A 9,008-nucleotide genomic window follows, 5' to 3' on the forward strand; every position below is an offset into this window, starting at 1 on the left:
GGATGCTTAAACCTTGACTGAATCCCATCATCTGAGACAGGCATTGCTTTCACTGTTGTTTCTATGACAGTTGAATGTGAATGGTGAATCTATCTTGGGAAGGCAGAAAATGAGATGCATTGTCTTTTAGTGGTCAGGTCTGATAGATATGCTCTTTCATGTGTCGGCATTGAGTCTTATATAAGATTTTGCAAAAGTGAGAATAAGTTTTCCCTAGAGAGACAGATGAGGAATAAAGGATTAGTACATCTCTCCATACAATAACTCCTAATGTGAAATTCTAGCCTTATTTATAACGATGAGAGCATTGCCAGTGACTTCAGTAGGATCACAATTTTACCCCTAAGGTGCAGTTGTGCTTTCCTAGGAAAGCTAATGTATAAAATACAGCCTCTGCCAGCACATCGTCAATGCAATAGCATAGAAAGAGGATAACATTGAATGACATCCATAGCCAATAATAGCTGCTGCGAGCATCCTGTCAAGCAGTGTATTAATGTTAGTCACCAGCTTTCTGGGTTTGTATATGATTATTTTCTTCGTACCTGAATGAAGTAGACTCAGGATGAGTTGGGGCTCTTTGTGGAACTGTGGTTAGCATTTGTTTTTTGTAATTTTTTTTAAATTCTTCAAAGAATGTCAGATGTGGTAAAGCTTCTTTGATTTTTATTAATAAAGCACGCCATTTATAACTAAGTAAGTTTTTAAAGCCCTTCAAGGCACTGTTTAATTTTTCAGCTCTCTTTTTTGGTTCTGTCTAGTTCTGTATTGGCTTCCTATCCTCAGGTCTTACCTTTTGTAAAGCAGATATCGTCACGCACGCATTTCTGGGAGGTATCTTGCACCTCATGAAAGAAGGAAAAAAACTCTTGACTGGGATCTCAGTCTCCACTGGCCCACTGCTCAGTAGGTAGTGTGCTGTGGACATCAGCAACATTACAGAGGGTCTTTGGCCAGTATGTTGCCTGCAAGTCATGGACTGAAGACTGTTGCTCCACATCTTCCAGGTAAGACTAACGTACTATTTTTGATAGGGCTGGTTAGATGTCAGCTAAGAAAATAACTCCTTGATGTGCTTGCATGAGAATGAATCCTGCAGATAAAATTATGTTGCGTAATAGTTTCCTGCAGCTCCCCAGATACTTGTTAGAGTTGTCCAAAATTTAATTCAGCCTCTCCCTATGAAATTGGATCTCCTCTTTGTACTTCTGATTGCTTCTCTCAGCTCGATTAATGACGTGGAAGCACTTGTTCTTTCTCTGAGTAGTGTCTGGGTGCCTCCTGCCAGAGCAATGGAGATCCCCTTCTGCTGAGCTTATACATATATGCAGCAATAGCAGCCATAATAGATGCTTCAGTGCACTGTGTAATATCTTCTTCCAAATTAAGGGGGCTCTGACACATCAGTCAGTTTTTCCCTGCCTGTACTTGATTGCACACTTAAAATCAGCTGACTCACAGATCAAGTGGTGCCTTGTAGCTTTAAGCTCAGCAGCGGCTGTTGTCTATGTTAGGGAATTCTTCTGTCACAGTAAATGGTAAAACAAGACTCATACTAAAGCTGGCCCCGGAATTTCTTTGCAATCATCCTCCTTGAGAAACCTGAGCTTTCTTGAGTGCAAATAGGAAAACTCTTGAAGGAGAGTGTGCACATGGTAGAGAGAACTTAAGAAGGGAAGAAAAGGATTTTATTGAATAATTTCCAAAAATGAAGTGAAAGAATTTGATGTATATCAAACCAGAAAAGTAGAACAGTAGTGTGAGGTGACAGAGTCCTTTTAGAGTCTGAAAGTACTGGAAGTTTTACTCAAGACTGGGCAAAGTTCTGTATTGTGGTAGTAGATGTCACCATCCTGAGATATTCAGCTTGGCACAGTGAGACCACTTCATTGCCTCATTTCATGCTAGTGTGTTTCAGGCTACGTGCTGAGTATCTCTAGTATTGGGCTTTTTATACTACGTGCAATAGATTAAATTTTCCTATTCTTACAGGCAATATCTTTAGCAGTATGCCCTGAAATGCCTTATGGATTCAAGCTGTCCCTTAATCAATGTTGCAGAGGATGCAGTTTTGATCTTTTTCTCTAATATATGAACTATGATACTAGATTCATCCTGGCATACATCTGTCAGACCAGACTGAAAGCATTCAGTTAGAGACACTTCATTACCAGAATGGGGCCAACAAATTGGAGACAATCTAAAAAAGAGGGATTGAAATATAACATAGATGGCAAATAGAGGATATCTCAAAATAAGGTCATAATAGAGGACTTAAATTGCACATCCATCCAGAGAGCAACAGGACATCCTCAAAATATGCTACAGTATGTGCATACTGATACTGACTTTTAGAAATATGCAACAAATATGGATTGTTTGTGAAAAGAACAGCTATGGGTCAAGATGTAACATAACAGAGAAAACAACTCTGCAAATATAAATATTTATCATTAGCAGACAGTAACTGTTTCCTACTAAAATTGGCAAGAATGATGAATCCAACCCTCTTAATATTTATTGGAGAATTAGGATGCTAATGAGAGAGTGCAGCAAAAAAACATCTTCTGCCTTCTAGAAAAATCAGCAAAGCTAACATTGCTGGACCATAATGAAGAATACTCCAGTGTATTGAGAGCTACTGGGCTGCAGATCCACCACTAAAATCCACCAGTGCTTGATACTGAACCAAGGAGTGAAAAATGCAAAATGAAACATCTTGCATTGACCAAAGGATGTGCAGGATTCTTTTCCATCTGTAGTTTTTGTGATTGTTAGTACTTCTATGAAACACTGCTGGACTGCCATAGAGCAAATTACAAGCAAGAGATGAATGTGTCTTGTTTGATCTTCGAGCCTCTTTGATTAGGTGTGGGTAAGAGTCAATGTTGCCTCTGCATACTGTGGCATGTTTTAGTATCTGCTGTTACTTTCTGGGTTGGTTTGCAGTTTGAGTCCTTAACTTATCACTTTTTTTTTTTTTTTTTTTGATTTAGCCATTGATTGCACCCCAGAAGATCTGATTCACCTGAACTACAAAATCCCTGTTTGTTGTGGTACTAGTAAGCATTGTGCCTACTGAAAGCTGCAGCAGAAGAGAAAGGGAGGAGGCCTAACAGGCTTGACGCCATCTTTTGTCTACGTTGCAGCAAGAGGAGAGGGAAAGGTGTCTAGGAATTGTCTTATCATCATACGTACATGTATACATACATAAGCATTTTTATTTATCTAATCTCTTCGATGCTTTTTCAATGTCTGTCTTAACCCTTTGTTCTTGAAGTAAGCAAGGAAAAACTCTATGACAGGCATTTAATTTTCTTCTTTCTCAAGAGCAGCTAGTGTCCCTTGTGTTGAGAAGAAAATGGGACCATGTGGAAAGCTAGATTTCAATTAACACATTAAGGGGCAGTTTGTGGAGTTTTGCCTATAACTAAGGTCTAACTGAGTTGCAGGACTGTGGGAATTTTGTGTTTTCCTATATACTCACGTACTGCATTCTTACCTCTCCTACTTCTCTACTTTTCCTCTGCTTCTCCGAAGGGGCCAAATGAAAGCAGTATAATCTTATTGAATATATTCTATGGTTCTTGCTGATGAATTAGATGAACAGCTGCTGGGAACAGTCTGGAAATACAATTTGGTGAAAAAAAGAGATGAGATACAAACAAATTCCCTTATGATGCTATTCATTCCGTATGCAGTATTATACCAGAGGGGTGGAAAGATGGGAAGGCCTAAAATTCAATTTCAATTTGAGCTGGTTTATAAAGAAGCAATTCTACATACATTGCACCCACAAAAACATGTATTTATAGGCACCAACTTTCACTTTGTAGGTAGAAACTGCACAGTTGGTTGTATACATTTAGTTTTTTGCATGCATAAAATCTTACTTTTACAGGCACAACCATTGTACTTTCTTCTCAATATTTCCCAAACAGTTATGCTAATTCTTACATTATATAGCTCATGTCTCTTCTGTGTGCTTTAAATAAGGTTGGGAAGAGGGAGAAAGGCCTACATTTTGGCATGCAGGACAATCAAAAATCCAATCCAGAAAATGAAAAGGGACTCATTGGTTTGTGTCAGTGTTCCTGCAATGTCCTCCTGCTCACATTTCTGCATTGTAGAAATCCAGCATGCAATTGTGCGTTAAGACTGGAAATTAAAGCTAATCTCCTCAGTTGCCTTATGAATGTCATACACCAACTGAAGCAATGGGCATTCTGCTTTCTTGTCTTGCTACTTCAGTAAATTCCTTCTCGGGTCCTTTTCGCCTAGCAGTGTCTGGGAAACGCATGCAGAATTAAACATGCCTGTCTACAGAAACAGGAGTGCCAAACATAAGCATTACATTGATCTTGGCTAAATCACCATTTAGTGTAGTGCTGATAATTCACACTATTTTGGAAAGTTTGATCAGATTTTTTAATGGGGATCTTGGTAATATAGAACATGTTAGGGCCTTTGGCCACACATGTCATATTTTGAACCAGATGTCTGTGGTTTACCAACTTGTTTCCTTTTATCCCACTGCAGGCCAGTGGTGGGAATTGGATTCTTTTCTTGATTGGTCCATTGGAACACATGAAAACCCTTGTATGCTATGTATGTTTTGTAAACTACAGGCTTGGTCTGAAAACATAACCATTTTAGAGTTCTAGGAAAGTAATTTTAAATAAATACTTTAAAATGTTATTCTGGAACAGAATTTTTTTCATGCTTAGGTAATTGGAAGAGGTCTTATTTGTGGTTATGAAAAACAGAAAAGAAATATGTATTTTTTAAATTAACTCTGAGAAATCATCTAAAAGTTTAATAGTAGTCATGAAGACTTCAATACGAATGATGTTTTTGTTTCTTTAAAAGGGATTGCATTAGCTCTCAGCATGAAAGTGTCATCAAATCAACTGTAACTATAGCTTGACAATTTGTGCCTCTGTGCATCTGCATAGCTTGATATTATCTAAGTACCGGTAACAGTGATACCTAAGGCTACCATGGATAAACACAGAAGGTTTCTGATGACAGCATCTTAAGCACAGGAGAAAAGCTCTCGTGTGGTTTACGATACCATCATAACCCTGAGGTGCTGACAGAACTTCATTCACAGTTTTTCTGTGAGTTGTTTTTCTGTAGTTCATGTGTCATTTTTGTTTCTTGTTGAAAATCATAGATATTTTTTCTCTTTAAATAAACCCAGATTAAAATTAAGAATTAAAATCGAAATACCTTTACTACCCTGGTTATATTAAAATAATTCAAAATCTCAGTTTGACATCTTAATGGTTATAAAATGGATGTTTTGGACAATAGAACAGTGTTTTAAGAAACAATGTAATTAATCAAGAATAATATTTTTTTAGTTAAATTTAACACAGCACTATGATTTTTGCCATGTGGTTGATCATATCACTCAATATGACAGTCAACTCTATCATTATTAACAGAATATAGTGAGTATTGAATGAAGCTTTTGCAAAGATATATACGTGCAAGCTGGCTGAAAAATATTAATAGCATTTGCCATTATAAAAATCTAGAGTTTATTTATCTGATTATTTTTTTTGACATGTTTATGTTTTAAAATTGCTAGTGTTCTTTATTTTTTCATTTTCTGAATTATTTCTTATTTTACATTGAGGTTTGATTTATTTTACGAAGGCCTTGGCTGCCTACAACAGTTGTACTGCCTACCTATAGCAGCCAAATTAAAGGAAACAGGTTCTCTAGTACTGCAATCATTACAGGGAAAAAAAAAAGGAGAGGGGTAGAAAAAGACCTTAAAAGGTCATCCCGTCCATCCCTGTTCTGAGGCAGGAAATGGGTAACTAGGTCATCCCTGACAGATGTTTGTGTAGGCTGCTGTTAAAAACCACAAATGAAGGGGATTCCACAACTTCCATAAACCTATTCCATCTAATCTAGACTTAACGTTGAAAGGATTTTTTTGTTGCTGCTTTTTTTTTTTTTCATCTAGTCTACTCTTCTTTGCTGCAAATTAAGCAATTACTCATTATAATTCAAGTGGGTACAAAGAACTGTTGATCATGGCTTTCTGTATGCTGCCTTTTAAAATATGCATTTTCCGCCCAGTCGTCTTTTTCTGAGGAAGCCAAGCCCCATTCCTTCAACCTTTCCTTGTAAGTCATATTTTCAAAATAACTTATCATTCTTGTTGATTTCATTTCAACTCCATCCAAATTGTTGAAATTGTTCTTGGAGTGCATTGCCCGAAATTGCATAGAATGCTCCAGCTGAGGCCTCAGCAGCTCTGAAGATTGCAAAATAATTAGGTCCTGCATCTCACATACTGCACACTTCCTAATACCTCCTGGAATGCGAAATGCCTTTCTGCAACATCACCATGTTGTTGACTCATACTTAGTTTGAAATCCATTCAAACCTTCCTATCCTTTTCTGCAATCCTGTTGCCTTGTTAAAGCGTCATCATATCATATTGATAATCCCCTGTTTTATTTTTGTCATGGGTAGTACTTAGTTTCTCTCTATATAATATGAGCTTGTTGCAGTTATACTGTTTCTCACATTATCTAGATATTTTGCATTCTGATCTGTTTTCCTGTGTGCTTGCAACCCCCTTCCATATTTTTTGCAAATTTTACAAGTTTACTCCCTGTTCTATTATCCAAGCTGTTCAATGAAAAATTGAATAGAATAGGACAGATGAGAAATCCCTGAAGGATGTTACTGCAGTGCCATCCTGCTTTGTCAGGAAACTGTTGATAAATACTGTTTAGGAGAAATATTTTACAACTTGTGTGTCAACTGTTACTTGATTTCATCTACACCATTTTTTCTATTGTAGGCAAAATTAGAGAGGACCCAACTAAAAGCTTTGTTAAAGCGTGGATATCACATTTACTGCTTCCTTGTTATTCAACAGGCCTGCTGCCCTTTCTAAGAAGGAAATTAGAGAGGTTTGACACAATAATGATCCTAAGATTACATTTTAACATCTTATTGCTTAATTGTTTTCTATCATATTGTTATCTTCATGCTATATACACTAACTGCCTAATAACCTATGATAGTATCCCTCAGAGATGGATGAAGTATTTATGAAAGTTAGGTCAATTGAACTCTAATTCCTAAGACAGGCAGTATTTTAATCTTTTCTAGTCTTCTAGGACCTCCCTTGTACTCCATAAATTCTGAAAAAAAAAAATCCCAAACCACAAGAAAACCCCACCAGAATTGTCATGCAGAGATTATTTTATCTTTTAAGTGCTCCAGGGTAATTTTTAGCACATTTTCCTATGGAAACACAGTTTATATGATCACACTGTATGACCAGTCAGATCACACCATGCCTTTTGAACTGGTTGCTCACTTTCCAACCGAACTGGACTGAGTAGCGGTAGTCTCAAAGATAGCACATTTCTAGTTTTTGTAAAAATGAGCAGGTAAATAGAGAGTCCTCCATGGCAACAAGGAATTCAGTGTAAATGAAGCCATGATATCAGGCATTGGAAAACTCACAGAAGAGCGTTATGACTATTCCAGCCATACATTTCAGTCTGGGCTAATCCAAACAGGAGACACAAGGCTACAGGGAGGCAGGCTTTATCCACTGCTTTCTGAAGCACACTTTTAAGTCAGCAGGATCGGAAACTCATGTCTTAATATCACTTAACCCATTGCCTCCCTTTTCTGGTCCGTGCTTCTTGGACTTTGTTAAAATTAGTTGCTTTGCATATCTGATGCTAAGATTTTGTAGACACATTAGGCAAAACAGAGCATTGAATATTTTAGTCTTCTCCGTGTCACATTATTTTCTATCTTTCTTGTTAGATAGTGGATTTGAACCTTCCTTTGTCTCCCTTACTGTGTGTGTGTGTGTGTGAGCAGGCTATTCTTTTACACTCATTTTTAGTCATCTGTTCTTGTTTCCACTTTTTTCTGTGATTCCTTCTTGTTTTTTAATCAAATAGCTCCTGATGAAGCCTTGCTGCTCTCTTTCAGTGCTTTCTTTGCATCAGGGTAGGCTGCTGTTGTGCCTTTAATACACTTCTTTCAGTAACTGTCAGCTCTCCTATGCTCCCATTTCCTTCTGAATTTCTTCCAAAAGATCTACCCACCCATTCATTCTCTAAGCCAACTAAAATCTGCTTTTGAAAGCCCATTCTCTTTCTGCCACTCCATGCTTTCTTTGGCATAATTTTATTTTGTGATCGGTTTTATATGTATACCTTCCACCTTTGTCTTAATCAGGAAGTATTAATTGATAAGGTAAATAATAGGCAAAACAGCCTTTCCTCTCTTATCTCCTCAACAGTCTGAAATCACAAGTAGTTGTTCTCGGTACCCTTCAGGAATGTGCTGGGCAGCTTGTCTTCTGTACAGCTGTTTTCCAGGACCTTGGGGGGGTGTGTGTGTGTGTGTGTGTGTAGGGGTGGTGCGTAAGAAGGAAAGGTTGTCCTAGATCTGCTGACTATGGAGCTGTTATCTTTTTCTTGGAGGAATACGACGTGTCTGGACAGAACCAGGGATAGGCCGCAGGACTAGGCGGGCGTCAGATCAGATGGAGTAAAGCAGCTCCCCTATTCCCAGCACAGGGGGCATTGCGGAGGGAGGCAGCAGACTAGCTCACCTGGAGCTGGAAGGGAACAGAGGTGGGGAATCTGTAAATTATATTACTGTTATTTTAATATCTAATATTTCATCATCTAGCAGGCTTATTGTTGATGTTATTTGGCCAGAATTTGAAGGCCTTATTCAACAATTACCAAAAAACCAACAATCCTAAACTGGTATGACTTTTGCCTGAAAAAAGCATCAAGACATGCCCCATTTCTATTAGAAACCACATACAGACATGGCTCTCTGCAAACACTGTCTGTCTCTAATGGCTTAAAATCAAAGGCAACAAAATAAGCTCCAGGCAAGACAGATACTTCAGGAAAGAAGATGTAAGGTGTAAAGAGTGAGACAGAAGTATGAAAGATGTGTGGAAAAGCATGAGCTTAAAAAAAGATGGAGAGGGA

The sequence above is a fragment of the Platalea leucorodia genome (genome assembly GCF_965183815.1).
Source record: "Platalea leucorodia genome assembly, chromosome: 5".
Lineage (NCBI taxonomy): Eukaryota > Metazoa > Chordata > Aves > Pelecaniformes > Threskiornithidae > Platalea > Platalea leucorodia.